This window comes from Zalophus californianus, chromosome 11 (assembly GCF_009762305.2).
Source record: "Zalophus californianus isolate mZalCal1 chromosome 11, mZalCal1.pri.v2, whole genome shotgun sequence".
Taxonomy (NCBI): domain Eukaryota; kingdom Metazoa; phylum Chordata; class Mammalia; order Carnivora; family Otariidae; genus Zalophus; species Zalophus californianus.
The window spans coordinates 97,658,777-97,675,172 of NC_045605.1; the positions used below are offsets into that span (position 1 = coordinate 97,658,777).

General features: G+C 55.7%; 1 long non-coding RNA gene across 1 annotated transcript; it reads right to left on the reverse strand.

Moving 5' to 3' along the window:
• Positions 1 to 4,508: 4,508 nt before the first annotated feature.
• On the reverse strand, positions 4,509 to 8,927 carry LOC113914990. The gene is made up of 3 exons (XR_003517566.1): positions 8,797 to 8,927; positions 8,023 to 8,165; positions 4,509 to 7,147 (listed from the first exon to the last, which is right to left on the reverse strand). It is a non-coding gene; the product is annotated as an uncharacterized LOC113914990 (long non-coding RNA).
• Between the last annotated feature and the right edge of the window lie 7,469 nt (positions 8,928 to 16,396).

Here is a 16,396-nt window from a genome sequence, read left to right on the forward strand (position 1 = left end):
TGGGTCCTACTACTTTTTCCCATCATCTGGTTGCCACACATACGTAGCTGTGGTCTATCTCCACTGCTGTATCGCATCCCATTGTCTAAAAATTTATTTACTTAAACAGTCTCAGGGATGGACATTCAGGTTGTTTCCAGTCTTTTGCTGGAATCAATAAAATTTGCTAGTTTACACATACGCAAGCATATGTCTAGGATAAATTCACCAAAAGTTGAAATGCTGGGTCAAAGGCAGTATTTTTTTTTATTTATTTATTTATTTATTTATTTATTTATTTATTTATTTATTATTTTTTTTTAAGGAAGCTAGAGGGGAATATAGGGAAGACTTGAGTTACACGTTTCCTGGGCTGGATGGACTTGGAACGCTGGCTCAGGATGTCTTTTCTCATGCTTTTATGTTTGTTTGTCTCTAAAAAAGCACCCTTCAACAGCGAATAACAAAACATACTTTTCTGCCTTAAGTGAAAACAATGTAGGAAACAGACTTTCTCCTGCGGAAATAATGTTTGAAGGGAAATTAAAATGTTATAAATTCTCTTTTTTCTGTATTTAATTTTTCAAGATTAATTTTGATGGTTAAGAGATTAGTACCAGAGGGGTGCCTGGTGGCTCAGTTGGTTAAGTGTCCGACTTCGCCTTGGGTCATCATCTGGGGGTCCTGGGATAGAGCCCTGTATTGGGCTCTGAACTCAGTGGGAAGTCTGTTTCTCCCACTATCTCTGCCCCTCTTCCCACTCGTTCTTTCTCTCTCTCTCAAATAAACGGATAGAATCTTTAAAGAAAGAAATCATTTAATAAATTTTTTTTTTAAAGATTAGTACTGGAAAGAAAGTCACCACAACTGAATACAGGCTGAGTCAAAAAACCTTGTGACCTCCCTATAGACACTAATAAATAGTGTCAGAAATTACCTAAAATTGGGGCACCTGGGTGGCTCATTTGGTTAAACGTCTGCCTTTAGCTCAGGTCATGATCCCAGGGTCCTGGTGTAGAGCCCTGCATTGAGCCCCGCATTGGGCTCTGCAAACCCTAACCCTAACCCTGTTCAGTGGGGAGCCTGCTTCTCCCTCTCCCTCTGTCGCTCCCCCTGCTTGCTCTCTCTGTCAAATAAATAAACAAAAATCTTTAAAAAATTAAAAAAAGAAATTACCTAAAATTGAAATTAAAAGCCCTTAAATTATAAGTAATGTTGAAAATGACATATCTCTCATATCTTAACTCATTGGAAAAAAGACCAGGTAATTTATTTGGAAGGAATTTTTGACTCCCTTCTTTTGATGTCAGAGGAGATGTATTTTCTTTACTGAGTTATAATTGACACATACTATTATATTAGTTTTAGTTGTACTGCATTAGAAATCTTGAGATAGGTAGACATGTTGTCATATTGCCCTTGATCAAAATTGTACCAACTTACCCTCTTCCTACAAGCAGCATATGAAAACTGCTGTTTCCCCACTCCGCTGGACAAGTGGGCAACCCTGTGGAGAGACAGGGAGGCCGGGCAGGCCTGGGTAGTGGACGGCCAGGCAGCCCTTTGCCCTCACTGGACTGGGCGGGCTGCTGAGGGGGTAGGCTGGGTGCTCTTGCAATCTCAGGGCAAGCAGGCAACAGGAAACGTGGGTGCTGCGTCCTAGAAGCTGAGTCCACAGAGGGGGGACATGACCCCGGACCTTGCAGACCCCTTAGCCTCAGCCCCAAAGAACTCTAAAAGAAGGGACTGGCACCTCCTCCCTGCTCTCCCAGCAACTGGTCCCTATGGGGAGTGGACAGAGGGTGTGGGAAAACTCAGGCCTCAGACGGAGAGCTGGGAAAGTTGACCCAAAAGAGCTGAGCCCGCGTACAGAAATGGCCGTCTTGCAACTTCCTCTCACGGTTGAGACATGAGAGAGGCTCCTTGGGCCACAGCCCGCGTTGCTTGGGCCCCTCAGAGCTCCCCAGCTCTGGTCAGAGCACTGGGCTAGCTCTTTGGTTCATGAGGACCTCCAACAAGACTCCTGCCCTCGTGGGGCCTGTTCTCGAGCAGGAAAGACAGGGAGAAGCCCGTACTTGAGAGCGTTTCCCCGCAGGTTAGAAGGGGCCGAACGCTATAGGAGAAGAGTGGCCGCCTGGGTGAGGAGCCGGTGGGCAGGGCAGGCCTCACAGACTAGGGGCTATTTGAACAAACTCTGGAAGCCAGCGAGGGGACAAGCTGAGCGGACACCTGGGCGAAGAGCTCCAGGCAGGGACCCCAGGCCGCACAAAGTGTGAGCCCGAACAGCAAGGGGCTTGTGGGAGGGGAGGGGAGAGACGCTACCATCCGCTGAGGCGGGTAGGGCCTGAGAGGAAAACCCCGTGTGACATTTCGTTTGGACTCTGAGTGAAACCCAGGGCACACTGCAGGCAGGGTGCCTTCTCTCCCACTCGCATCTGAGGGTGGTGCCATTGTCTCCCCCGTGGTAGAGATGAGAACACTGAGGCTCAGAAGTGGCCCTTGCCCCGTACATCCTGGCTCGGGCCATCTGTGGCACAGGCGAGGCTTCACCCCAGGTCTGCCTGAGACCCCAGCCCCTGCCCACATAGCAGGCGCTCAGAAAGTGTTCGTGGGCTGCGACAGAAGGGAAAGACAAGGATTTGTTGAGCCCCTGCTGTCTACCGCATTAACTCGGTCCACCCTCACTTAATCCTGTGGGGCAGGCATTTATTACCGTGGCTATTGTATGGAGGAGGGAAACGAGGTTCAGCTGGCTGGGGGGTGCACCCAAAGACACACAGCTGGTGAGTGGGTGGGAGGTGACTGCAGTGGCCCTGGGGCCAATGTCCCCACCTCAAGTTTCTCCCTGGGTATTTCCCTACCTAAAAACCTTCCTTAGTTCTTGCTTGTCCAAAGCAAAAAACCTTTCTTAGTTTTGCTTGTACAAAGCTCTGAGGGCTTTGCTGGAGCCCCCGACACCCAGGGTCCGCCCACCTTTCCACCCTCCCCCACCCATGTGGACCAGCCCCACCCCCTCCTCCAGCCAGAAGACGCTACTCAACATTCCCAGAACCTCTTTCTCAATCTCCCAGGCCTTGCTCACAGGCCCACCCCTTCCACACAGGCCTCAGTCTCTCAAGAGCTCTCCTCCTCCAGGGTACCCCCCAGACACACCCTTCCCGTTTACCTCCATCTCTCCCCAGCTCCCCCACCCCAGTCTCTCCTCTTACTCTGTACCAGCCCCCCAGCCCCAGCAGCCAAGAGGCACAGGTCTCCAGAGTAGCCCGACCTCCTCTGAGGCCTGAATCTCGGCCACCCCTCCTCACCCCTGTCTCCTGCTGACCAGGGCTGTAGACTGGGAGCTCACCTCCTGGCCACATCACTCAGGCTCCGGCACCTCAAACCCACCACCACCCACAGCGACTTCCTTCTGCTCACCACGGGCAACACCCCCCACCCCTGCCCTGCTCACTCACTGAGGCCAGGATGGCTTCCCCTCCAGGCACAGGCCCCCTCCTCCAGGGAGCCCCTTCTACTGTCCTCTTCTATCTAGGGACCCCTGGATCCTTCCCCACGATTGGCTGTGTGGCCTCTGGGCAAGTTCCTTCCCCTTAGGGAAGCTCAGACAACTCAATTCTATAGAGGGATCAACAAGACCCACCTAACAGAACTGTTCAAAGGACTGAAAGAGATCATCTGTCTAAGTCTTTACCGGATACACAGTAGGGGTTCATTTAGGGCCCATCGCCCTCACTGGCCTCCACACACGTTTCCTGAGCCTTGTGGAGGTTGGGAGTGTGGCTCTGGAGACCTTGACATGAATCTTGTCCCTGCCCTTCATTCTCTGTGCGGCTGAGGGCAAGTCACTTCTCAGGGCCCCCGTCTGTTAAATGGGGGCAATAGTTGGCTGCACCTCACAGGGGTGTGAGAATTCAGTGAGACAGCCAGTATGATGTTCACGGGCAACGTGCATGCCCGGCGTCCTCCCAGGGGGCGGAAGGCTCGGCCTGTCCCTGAGGGCTCACGATCCCAGCAGGGCTCCTCTGCACAGCCTCCTTGGGAAAACAGAAATACAGGGAGCCGGGAAGCTGGTAGGGCCGAGACCCGAGACAGCCCCACTGGCACTTTGCTCTCACCCTCCCTGTGTGAGCAACCAGCTCTCGGAAAGAGAAAGCCAGACAGAAAAGCGGCCCAGGTCTGGAGCAGGGACCCTGTGATAGGGTGAGAGGGCCTTTTGGAAAGAAAAAGGAAAGGTAATAATTATACAGCCGCCATCACGGGCCCAGCACATTGGATCTTTACAGCAAGGCTATAGGACGGGGATGATCTTCATCTCACAGGTGAGAAATGGGGCTCAGAGCGGATACTCTTCCACGTCACAAGGCAGAGAAGGCCAGACTCCAGATTGGACCCAGGCTTGTCCTACCCCAGAGCCTGCGCTCTCAGCCCAAAGCCGCCCAGTGTGTATGCCATGAGTCCTTGGGAAGGGGTCTCTGTGCATATGACGGGAAGGCCCTGGGGGGAGCAGTGGTCGGGGGCAACTTTGACTTCCAAGGTGTGAGACCCAAGGCTGATTTGAGGCTGCCCAGGGGTCTCGGGTGGGGGTGTGGGCAGCCCAGGGTGTGGAGCAGAAGGCATGGGGCCTGGAAGGAGTTAACTGCATGAGGGGTCTGAGTGAATCAGAGGCTCCGCAGGCTGAGATGGAAATTCCCTATGCATGGCGTGTGGTCACCCAGAAAAGGGAAATGGTGCTTTTCGGAGCAGGGGACGGCGGGGGCTGGAGCCCGGGAGCAGACGCCTGCCTGGGTGGGGCTGGCGAGGGTGTTGTGACCAAAGACGCCTGGCCTCAGGCTCTGCTTAGGCCCTGGGTGGGAAAAGGAAGGTGAGGGCCAGGCCTGGCCATTCTATGGTGTGCCCATGGGCCCTGAGGGATGGGTAGGAGTTCGCCAGGCCCAGAGGAAGGGAGGGCCCTCAGGCCATCAGAACTGCTGGCACCAAAGCATAGGGGTGTGACTCAGCACGAGAGTCTATCCCCCAGGCTTTTTCTGGGGAACTCTTTCCTGTCCTTTAGGACCCATCCCGAGTGATAGGCTTCCCCACCCTAGGAAGCAACATCTCTTCCTTTTCATGTCTGGAGGCCTCAGTTTCCTTCTGGGAGCTCTCAGAATTCTGTAACTCATCGGCCCTCTCCACAGGCCGGTGGCCAGGGGCCGCGTCCTGGCTCTAGAGGCGGCTTGCCCCCAGCACAGAGCCGGCACCTAGGAGGCACTTGCTGTTTGTGAGATGACAGTTCCACAGAAGGGGACCCTGAGGCCCAGAGAGGTTGGGAGAAACGCAGTCAGCCAGCTGGCTTTGGCTGAGTGGGGCTCAGGCCAGCACTTTGGCCTCAGCTGGGGCTTCGTGGGAGAGAAGAAACGGGGCAGGCGTTCTTCCCTCAGAAGCCCGGCCGTGGGTGGCCATCTGACAACCGTGCCCTCCAAAGCCTGCTTCTCTCTCAAGCATCAGCCCGGCCCTGCTCCTGCCCTTGTCACAGTGCTGGGAGACGTCTGTCCTGCCACCAGGGAGACTGGGCTATGGGCTATGAGATGGAACGAGAGGCAGTCAGGGTGACAAGGGGATGAGTCTCGAATCTCAATCCAGACACGCTCTAGCTATGTCGCCTCGCACGTGTGGCTTCCCCTCTGAGCCTTGCTTTCCACTTAATGCTGGAGGCCTTGGAATAGGCTTGTTTCTGGGGACAGAAAGAACAGACACTGAGGTAAACTGTGAGCCTCTGCCCCAATGTGAGGGAGGCTGTTATTAGCAATGAGTGCTGCGTCGCCTGTCATCTGTCCTGGGAGCAGGCTCCTGCTGCAGGGCCCTCCAGCCTGCCGGTTCCCAAGCAGGCTGTGCTGTGGCCTCAGGCCCGGTGTCCGTCTGTCCCAGTTCGCTCGGCACCGCATGACGGCCTATGCCCCACACCAGCCCAGGGCGTGAGTGGAAGCTCGCCTCAAGGAGAGTAGTGGCTGGGTCCTCGGTCCAGAAACATGCCCTCTGAGGTCCCCAGGTGCCCAGAGTGTCCCCGAAGGGCCCAGACTCCTTGGCTCCCGTGGAGGGTAAGGGTGCCCGGAGAAGCCATCCTCAGGAGGGACGGGTACCACGGTGGCGGCCATTGGCGCTGGAGCTTTTCCAAGCGCGAAGGGGAACTGAGAAGTGTGGGAATGTGCCTCGGGCAGGCCCGAGTGGGCTGGGTCCGGGTGGGAGCGGCTGCTCCGAGGAGGCCAGACCGACAACGGGGTCCTGGGGGGTGAAGGGGAGAAGGGGGCCCGCTGGCCAGTGACTGTGGGGCTGGGGGTCACCGTGAGGTGTTTGCAGGTTGTCCAGACAGAGCTGGCCGGGCAGCGGGAGGCTGGGGAGCTGCGTGGAGAAGGAAAGAGGAAGCCATGGGGGGAGGGGGGTGGGGCTGCTGGGGATGGAGTGGGAGTGGGGGCTGGGGGCCTGGAGCCACGTTGCCACAGCCACTTCACTTCTCCCGGTTTCGGTTTGTAAATAGCTGCTGGCTCCGTGCAGGCGGGATGGGCCCTGCCCCTTCTGTGGCCTGTGTCCAGGGAGGCCCAGGTCTGAGTAGCTGTAGATGCTCAAACCCTGGATTTGAGGACCCCAGGAGTCAGGGAGGCTGGCCTGGCTTTTCGCCTGGGTGGGCAGGGTTGGTGGGCCCAGCACTGGGCAGCCCCGACCTGTGGTCACTGAGGTAATGCAGCTGGGACAGAACTTGATGACTTGGCCATATTGGGCTTATTTATAACTGGGCCTCCGCGGGCAGAAGCAGCTGCTGAGCCGCCAACTCAGCACTTGGGCTGGCCCAGGGCACCGAGGCAGGGGACAGGACAGTGGGGGCTAGCCTGACCTGATGGCCCCCAAGTCTGGGCCTCAGGGTCTTGGGAGCCCCAAGGCCTTTCTGGCTGGAACCAGTCCTTGTGCTTTCTGTGTTGTGCAGGCCTTGAGGTTTAGGGGCTCTGTGGGCAAGATGGGTGTCCCAGAACCTCCTAGACCAAGAGGGTGCCGGAACTCAGTCAGTGGACTGGTCAGTTCCCAGGGAGCTCATGCCTTGGCCTCCGTGCAAAGCAACTCTTCCTCCAGAGGTCAGGCGCTGTCAGCAAACTCAACAAGAAGCAAAGTCATCTCCCCTCTGCTTCTTGCAATAGCTGAGCTTAAAAACAAAACAAGACGCATTCGGGAAGAGGGCAATGCCAGCTCCTGAGGCCTGGCCTTCAGGGTGGCAGCTGACAGAGGAGGAAAGATGTGGGTCCCTCCTGAGCCTCCCACGTCACCCCACATGGGTACCCATCTCCTTCTTGGGCAGGAAGCCTGGCCCTACCCCCACCCTCCAAAAGACCACTTATCTTTCTTCTGAGTAAGAATGTGAGGGGGGTGTCAGTCCCCTTCCCAAGGTTTGCAGGATATAAAGAGGTTCCTAAAATCTTTCTCCCACTTTTGAATCATCCCGGGTCAACCCTCTCACCTACTACTCTCTGTCCCATCAACACCCTTGTCTCCCAAACTAGGTCCCGGCCTTCCCACCTCCAAGCCTTGTTCCAGTCTGGCGCCATGCCTGGCATGCCCTTTCCTTCCCCCCAGTCTCTCCAAGTCCCCTCTCTGTCAGGGCCTATGCCTAAGCCCTGCTCTGAGGGTCCCAGCCTCAGAGCTCGCCTGTTCCCAAAGCAGAGGCTCTTGAAATATAAAATTCAGGGGTGATGCCAGAATTGGAGCAGAAATGGGTGAGAGATTTTAGATCCTGGGTGCCACAATCACTACACAAAAGAGGAAGCCAACATCTGGCGTGGGCCAGGGATGGCCAAAGGCACTCAGTGAGCAAAGGACAGAGCTGAGACCAAACCTACACACCCTGACTCCTGGCCCAGAGCCCTGACCCCTGGCCCAGAGCCCTGACCCCCAGACCTCTGACCTCCCCGGCCCCAGCCTGGCCTTGCGTGACGGCCCTGCCTGGCCCCTTCCACTTGGTGAACGCTGATGGGGATGGGAAGGAGGGGGACCTGGTGCGGGGGGGGGGGGCGGGGGGGGCACCTCAGGCCATCCACCACCCAGGTCTGGGGCCCGGGATGGCAGGCCTCCTTAGGCCCCTCCGCGCAGGGTCGGGGTGCCCAGCCCAGAGGCACCCTGGGCCGCAGCTGCCCCTGTTTCCACATCGGCAGTAGCAAGTCCGGCGCCTGAGAAAACAGGAAGCGCCCAGTCACCACAGGAAGCGTGTGCGCACAGCCTCCCCACCCCCGGCCCATTGCAAAACGCCAACAGCCCCATTACCACAGGCACCACACAGTGGCAGGCAGAAACGCTCTGGCCGCCAGGCCTCCCGAAGAACCGGACAGAAAGACTCCAGCCCTCACTTGCCTGGGCCGGGCCACAGGGTGAATGTCCAGCTGTGGCCTCGAGGAGCCTGGGGTCTCCTAGGGTTCACACCTCATGCCTTCCTCTGGATTCTCAGCCCCATCCCAGGCTGGCCTAAGCTAGGCCTGCTTTGGCCATCATTAAATCAGAATATGGGGTCAGGGGTCATGGGGAAGCCATTTCTCTGACCTGGTGGTTGGCGCTGGAGGACTCCGTGCCTGGCCTTCAGCCCCTGACAGGGCCTGATCCCCAAGCCTCACTGAGGCAGCTGGCCTGGATCCCGCCACCCCCATGACCCCAGGGAGCCATCCGCTGTCAAGTCCATGCCTGCCACACCCCGTGCCGAGCCCCCGCCCTTCCCAACCAAGACCTCGCTGGCCCTGGGGTCCTGCCCAGGCTAGCCCTTAGGAGACCTGAGCCCTTCCTCATCCCGCCCTGCCTGCCCCGACTCACCTCCCATTTCTGGCCACCTGGCCTCAACCCTCGGAAGGAGATGGGAGTGCAGCAACACGGAGGCCCCGTGCCTGGGGAGGCCCGTGCTCCGCCAGCCCCGAGGACAGCCGGGAAAAGAGAAGAGAGCAGAGCATTTCATGGCTATAATAAATCAAAGGGGGAAGTCAGAGCAGGAGAAATAAGAAACTTCCCTACCCTGGGCACAAGGACCTGCCAGGCAGCAGCAGCCCCCGGCTCCCCATGGCCTTCCCTCCTCCCTCCTGCCTCCCTGGCCAGCGCCCAGATCTGGTACTTGCTCCTCGGGCCTAGGGAGCCCGCCCCCCCCCCCCCCCCCCCCCCGCCCAGAGACCTCCCGGGCAGCCAACACTTCTTGCTGTGCATCCTGGACCCAGGCACCTCTAGGGTTGGGGCCTCAGTTTACTTCCTCGTGGACACAGAAATCCCTGGGGGTGCGTGCTGGTTTGGAGAGTGAAGGGTCAGGCTGCCCAGCAGAGAGGGCTGAAGCTGGGTGCTGCCCCTCTGGACAGGACAAAGGGATCACAGAGATGAAGGGACGGTGAGGCATTCTGGAAATTCCTAGTGGACAGCTGGGCTCGGCTGGACAGATGTCTGTGAGAGCAGACAGGAGGGCCGAGGCAAGAGGCAGGAGTACAGAGCAGAGGTGGGGAGAGCCCTAGACTGTGAGAGTAGGCAGGGCCTTGACCTCAACTCAGCTCCTGTGCTCTCTCCAGCCAGACCCAGGGGACCAGGGCCCGGGGGCCACTGTTTGTACCCGGCACATCTTTCTGAAGTGTCCACTCACCATGGAGACTGAGAGGGGAAACTTTTTTTTTTCCCCTCCCACCCCCAAGATACTTTTTTTAAAGGCAGGAAGAGAGCTCACATACTAAAAAGAAGGATGCAAATCTGTATGAATATTTAAGATAAAACAAGGAATTTCAGAAGCATTTTAGCTAGTTTTGGGGGACACTGAGCTAGGCCCCCAGATGCCCAGCAGAGCCTCCTCAGCCACTCGGGTGCCTGTGGACACTCAGGATGCCTCCACTTGAAGCCCTCCAGAGACGGTGCGCTCACTCCCGTACTCCAGGGGTCTCTGCTCTCCCTGGGAGCAAATTCTCCTCAGCCTCAGCCCTGGGTCTCCAGAAGATGCCTCCTGGGCAGCCGCCAGCCTGGAGCGCCCGGCTAACCAGAAAGCGGGGCAGGACCCGGGATCTCTCTGAGCCTCTGAGATCGCTGCTTCACTCACAACCTTGTCAGGCAGATAAGATCAGAAAGCACCAGGACTGCTGGGAGCCCAGGCTGCAGGGCCAGACACATCGACAGCCTGCAGTGCGTGATCCTGGCCAAGGGACCTCCCTTCCCACCCTCAGTTTCCCTACTTGGAAAATGCCTGCCTTGAAAATCCACACAGAAAGACCAAAGAGCTCATGGGATGGGGCCTTGGGGTGCTGGTGGGGCCTGTGTCACACGGCGGCCGCCGTTCCCGTCTCCTCCCAGAAGCACCCACTTCCTCCCTCCTTTCCCTTTCACCTGCCTGAGGTGGGGTGAGAACCTCTGCTCCCTGCTCTTCTCTGCACCCCCAGGGCCCCTGGCCTTGCTCTGACCTGTCCTGATCTGGGAGAGCGTTAGAGCTGGGGTTCCCAGCCCTACCCCCAAGGCACACCCTCTGCGAGAGAGACCTTGGAGGCCCAAATTCCCTCCTTGGCAGGACTCCCCACTGCTGTTCACACCCCTCATGCCCTCACGCAACACCCCACTTCTGTCTGCAGACAGCCACACCCATCTGAACCACCCGTGGCTTTCGCCAGGCACTTTACTCACTAACATCTCATAATCCTCACAGCTGCGACTGTCCTTACCCCCATTTCAAATATGGAAAACCCCGAGGCTCAGAGGGGAGGAAGGCCAGCGGGCCAGAAAGGAGCAGCTCGGAGATGAGAGCGGAGTTCTGTCCGCTAACCTGCTGGGGATCCTGTGCGGACCATGAGGCAAAGCAGCACCTCTTTGTTTGGAAAAAGACTTTGAGGGCGCCTGGGTGGCTCAGTCGTTAAGCGTCTGCCTTCGGCTCAGGTCATGATCCCAGGCTCCTGGGATCGAGCCCCGCATCGGGCTCCCTGCTCAGCGGGAAGCCTGCTTCTCCCTCTCCCACTCCCCCTGCTTGTGCTCCTGCTCTCACTGTGTCTCTCTGTCAAATAAATAAATAAATCTTTAAAAAAAGAAAAGAAAAAGACTTTGAGCCTTTTGGGATGTCACTGCTGCCCAGGCCCCGTGGTCATGGCCTCTTCCCAGCTCCCCCTGCCCTGTCTCCATCGCCAGAGTCTCTTGCTTCTCCTGGTCCAGGTTGTAGGATGTCAGAGCTGGAAAAATTCCAGCCTCGGGTGCCCGTGAGAGCAGAGAGTATAAAAGCGAGAGAAAGGTGAACAGTCTCCTGAATCAAACGCTATCCATGCTCCTCCTGGCTCTGGCCCTGCGCATGCACACCTAAGCAGGGGCACTTAACCCCCTGGGGAGAAAGCCCTAGGGGAGCAGTGTTCCCTGACAGTTAGAAGCAAGGCATTGGTGCCAGACATTCATGGGTTTAAATCTCAGCTCTACAACAGAGTCCATCCCCTAGGTAAGGGACTGAACCCCAGAAGAGAGAGAAAAATGCTTCTCCTGGCCTGGAGATTTCACAGAAGGGAAGTTTGTTTCTAGAAGCCAAGGGCTCAGCCCCTCTTCATGCATGGTCTCATGTAGCCTCGTAACAGCTCTCACAGGTTGGTACTATTATTATAACTCCCATTTACAGATGAGGAATCTGAGGTGAACGAGTCTTCCCCAGGTCACACAGCCTGGCGGGGGCTTGAACCCCAATCCTGAGTAACTACAAGTCAGACGCATTTACACTGCCTCAGAGAGGTCCCCCTCCTTCTTTCCTAGGAACTGTTGTTCTCTGCCACCGCCAACCCACAGGGTCCGGGGCCCTGAGTGACAAGTTCAACCATGACTGGATGGCCCTGCCCAGCTGTGGTGCAGTCCCCAAATGCCTGACTGCCTTTGGGTTGGGCTTGCGGATGGCTTCCTGGGCACGCAAGGGGTTGGGACCAGCTGCAGCAGGGACTCCTCCAGGCGGTTCCCCGGCCATGTTGTTTGGGGCCACCCTACCCTGTACCCATGATGGGTGTCTGACTCTCTCCCGTGGAGGGATGTAAGTCCTTCTAGGGGGCCTGCCGGTAAGCCAACCAAATGGAGAAGCCAGACTTGAGCTTCTCTCTTGTTTAGGCACCTTCCAAGGCCCTGGAAGAGACCTCAGCAAATTTGTATTGTGATTTTGTAGTCTTTTTCGTAAAGACTCAAATTGTATAAGCATCGCGCTCTACGAAACCTAGCTCTGTCCCCAGGCTGGGGACAGTGGAAAGCGTTCCATCCTCCTCTGCACTTGCATTGTGTGACCTTAGGTGAGACCCTCACTTTCCCATCTATGCAAGGAGAATGAAGCCTGGCGTCAGGCGCGTACAGCAGGACCAATGAGAAGGGCTCGGGGTACCCATCCTTTACAAAAGGCTCAAATCCTCCGAGGGCTTTCACCAGCCTCCACTTGTTCCGTCTCCAACAGCCCCGGGAGGAGTAAGTGGAGCCTCCTACCCCCACTTTCCAGCTGAGATCACGGAGGCTGGGAAATGAAGGCGCAGACCGGAGCCCCTCCTTCCCCCCCCCTCCCCGCCCCGGGATCTCCACCCAGTATGCCGAGCCCGGCGTGGGGCAGTGGGGAACAGAGGGTGCGGAGACGGCGCGGCGGGGGCAGGGGGAGGAGGCGGCGTCCCGCACTGTCTCACCGCAGGACCGACCTCGGCGCTTATCTGCTCGCGCAGCTTCCGCCCGCCCCCCCCCAGCCCAGCCCCCCGCCGCAGGCCGGGCCCCCGCCCCCGCCTCCGGAGCGCCGGCCCGAGGGCCCCTCCCCGGGCGCCCCGCCCCCAGGGAGCGCCGAGCTGCCGCGGGCCGCTGCCCCGCGGAGCGGAGAGGGGCCCGGCCCCCAGGTGAGGAGCCGGAAGTGATCAATAACTCCGGGGGGGGGGGAGCGGGGGCACCGGCGCGGGGCGGCCTCCCTCCCTCAGCCCGCCGCCCCGGGCCTCCCCTACTGAAGCTGGGAGGGAGGCTACGAGGGGAGAGGAGCGGGGTCCCCAAAATCCCCGGGAGCAGGAGGAGCGGCGGGGTGGGCCTACGCGGGGTTCTGAGGGACACGAGCCCCCCCAAACACACGCACGCGCGCGCACTAGCAACGCCCATGGGCGTCCCTGACACAGATGTGGGAGGGAAGAGAGAAGTGGAGACACCTTGGAGAAAGTGAAAAGCCAGCCACAAAATCGGGAGGAGACGCCCGCCACGTGCAACCGGCAAAGGTTAAGCATCAAAAATACATAAAGAACTCTTGCAAGTCCATGGGGGGCGGGGGGGGATAAAAAAAGAAACAAGGAATCCGGCAGAAAAATTGATAAAAGATATAAGCGGACATTTTTAAGAAGAGGAAGCACACGTGTTCAGTGAATATCTGAGAGATGCTCAAGCTCATTGGTGTCGAAGGAACCACAAAGACGGACCAGGGTGGGATGCTCTTTGACACCCCTGGGGGGACGAAAATGAACAAGCCGGACGACAGCACCACGTGTTGGAGAAGAGATAGAGCTGCGCAATCTCCAGGGCATTGCTAGTCAGCTCTGCAACCACTAGAGAAAACAATCTGGCGTTATCTCATAAAGCGGAGGCCCAGCCTGTCTCCACACCCACACCCCCCAGGCGTAAAATCAAGAGGACCTTGGCAGGTGCTCTAAGACACCGGGCAAGAACGTTTAAAGCTGCTCAGTTCTTAATAGCAGAAGTCTTGAAATAGCCCAAAAGTCCACCGACAAGAGAGTGGGTAAATAAATTACAGTGGATTCATCCACACAGAGGCACATGGTTCAGCAGCTAAGCAAGCAAATGAACCAATTTCACATAATAACATGAATCTTAGTACCATACTGTTGAGTGAAAAAGCCAGTCCCAGAAAACAAATACTTGCCCTTCCTGTGAAGTTCAAAACCAAGCCAAAACATACCTCTACAAATAGCAATGTTGGTTCCTTCCTTTTAATACTTTTGTTATTAGGAGATGACAGAAGACTTAAGAGTAAGTCTGAGAAATTATGAGAACCTGTAAAAAAAAATGTAGTTGATTTACCCGGTATCAAAGGAATACATAAAAATAATTTGCCTTCCTGTGGGTTATCAATAAATCATCCAGAATGTAATGGGAATTATCCTATTCAAAATAGCTGCAAAAATGTAAGATACTTTAAAGCAAACGTATTAACAATTATGCAGGTCCTATATGAAAACAATTGTAAAATTCACTGAATAATGTAAAAGAGAACCTTATAACAACTTTTATTCTCCTTAGTCTTAAAAAGAGACAAGCGGTGCCTGGGTGAGTGGAGCATGCGACTCGATCTTGGGGTTGTAATTTCAAACTCCACATTGGATGTAGAGATTACTTAAAAATAAAATCTTTAAAAATCAATCAATCAATAAGTCAAATCAAACAATATTGTCCAGGCATACAGGTATATGAGAAAACTCATTAAAAAAGAAAAAATTGATCATTGCAAAATTCAGGTTCCCCCAAGAAGGAGGCAGGGAGATGGAATGGGGAAGGGGTGACAAGGAAGAAAATACCTCAATAAACACATACATTAAGTACAAGAGGGCCCTGCAAAGGCCCAAATGACCGTGCATAATACAGAAGTATCTGCATTTGCGCTCCTGAAGGGGAAAGAAAGACATTAAATTCATTTGGACAGATTTTTATTCAGGGTATAGGCAAAAGCTTGTCTTTCCTTCCAGAAGCCCACAAGGGCGGGGGGGGGATGCGTGTGCATGCAGGAGACGGGGCTAAGAACCCCAAAGGCACACAACACTGAGGGCCTTCAGCCTGGACAGATCCAGAAAGCTTCAGGAGGAAGGGGCAGCCTTGTAAACGTGCTGGATTTCAGTCAATAGATGGCAGAAGGGGAAGAACATGCCAGGCCTGCCAGGGGATGGGAAGGGGCTTATAAAGGCAGAGAGGTCAGGGGCGCCTGGGTGGCTCAGTTGGTTAAGCGACTGCCTTCAGCTCAGGTCATGATCCTGGAGTCCTGGGATCGAGCCCCACATCGAGTCCCACACCGGGCTGCCGGCTCAGCGGGGAGCCTGCTTCTCCCTCTGACCCTCTCCCTTCTCATGCTGTTTCTCACTCTCTCTCTCAAATAAATAAATAAAATCTTTTAAAAAAAAAGAAAGAAAAGTCAAAAAAAAAAAAATTAAAATAAAGGCAGAGAGGCCGGACAGAAAGTAATGAGGCTTGGTTGCCCATGGGCTGCCCAGGAAGGGTGGCTAGGGGAAAGGGGTGGTGCTGTGGAGTTGCTGGGGCATCATCTGGCCAGGGCTCAGGATCTGGGGGAGAAAACACTCCAGAAACTCACTAGGAAGCTGAGGCTACTCTAGGAAGAATGACTTGAGAGAGGGTTAAGGTCAGGGGTTCCCCAGGGGCAGGTTTGGTGTGGAGAGGTGGAGCCCAAGTCCATTGTAATAACAGCCTCATTTCAGCTGTGACCTTGGACAAGGTGATCGTGGCCCTGAGCTTCAGATGCCTTTCTACAGAGGTGCTGCCGGCCCATGGACCCCACGGAAAGCCCTGAGAGGGAGAAGTCCACACTCTGGAAGCAGAGAAACTGTGCATCAACCCCCAGCCTAGAGCATCCAGCACTGCACAGCCAGAGGAGGGCGAAGGTCATCTTAACACTGACAACTCCAGGCCATGGTGGTCTTGCAGCCACCACCTTGTCAGCAGGCCCGGGCCCAAGGGCAGTCCTACCTTCAGGAAATAGAGGGGTGAGACCTGGTTGCTGAAAAAGCCCCAACTAAAGATACCAGAGCTGGGAAGAATGTGTGAATGTGTGGCTCAGACTGAGCCACCCAGGCACCCCCTCCTTTTTTTTTTAGAGGTGGGGGAGGGACAGAGGGAGAGGGAAAGAGAGCATCCTAAGCAGGCTCCACGCCCAGCACAGAGCCCCACGCAGGACTCGATCTCATGACCCTGAGATCATGACCTGAGCCGATATCAAGAGTCAGACGCTTAACCGACTGAGCCACCCAGGTGCCCCTGTAACATTTTCTTTATACCCATGTACTCACACATGTGAATGATGATAATATCTAACCCTAAAGTAGAACTTCTCATATGCCAGGCATAGTTCTAAGTGCTCTGTGTATATTCATTCATTTACTCCTCACAACAATCTGATACCGTAATCCATTTTACAGATGAGGAAACTGAGGCATAGGAAGTCAAGCATTTTGTTTAAACAATTTATTTATTTATTTATTTATTTATTTATTTATTTGAGAGAGGGTGTGTGTGTACTCGTGTGTGCCCGTGAGCAGGGGGAGGAGCAGGGGGGAGGGAGAAGGAGGGAGAAAAAAATCTGAAGCTGACTCTTAGCTGAGCATGGAGCCCAATGTGGGGGCTCAGTCTCACAACTGTGAGATCATGACCTGAGCTGAAACCCAGTCAGACACTCAACCGACTGAGCCACCCAGGTGCCCCA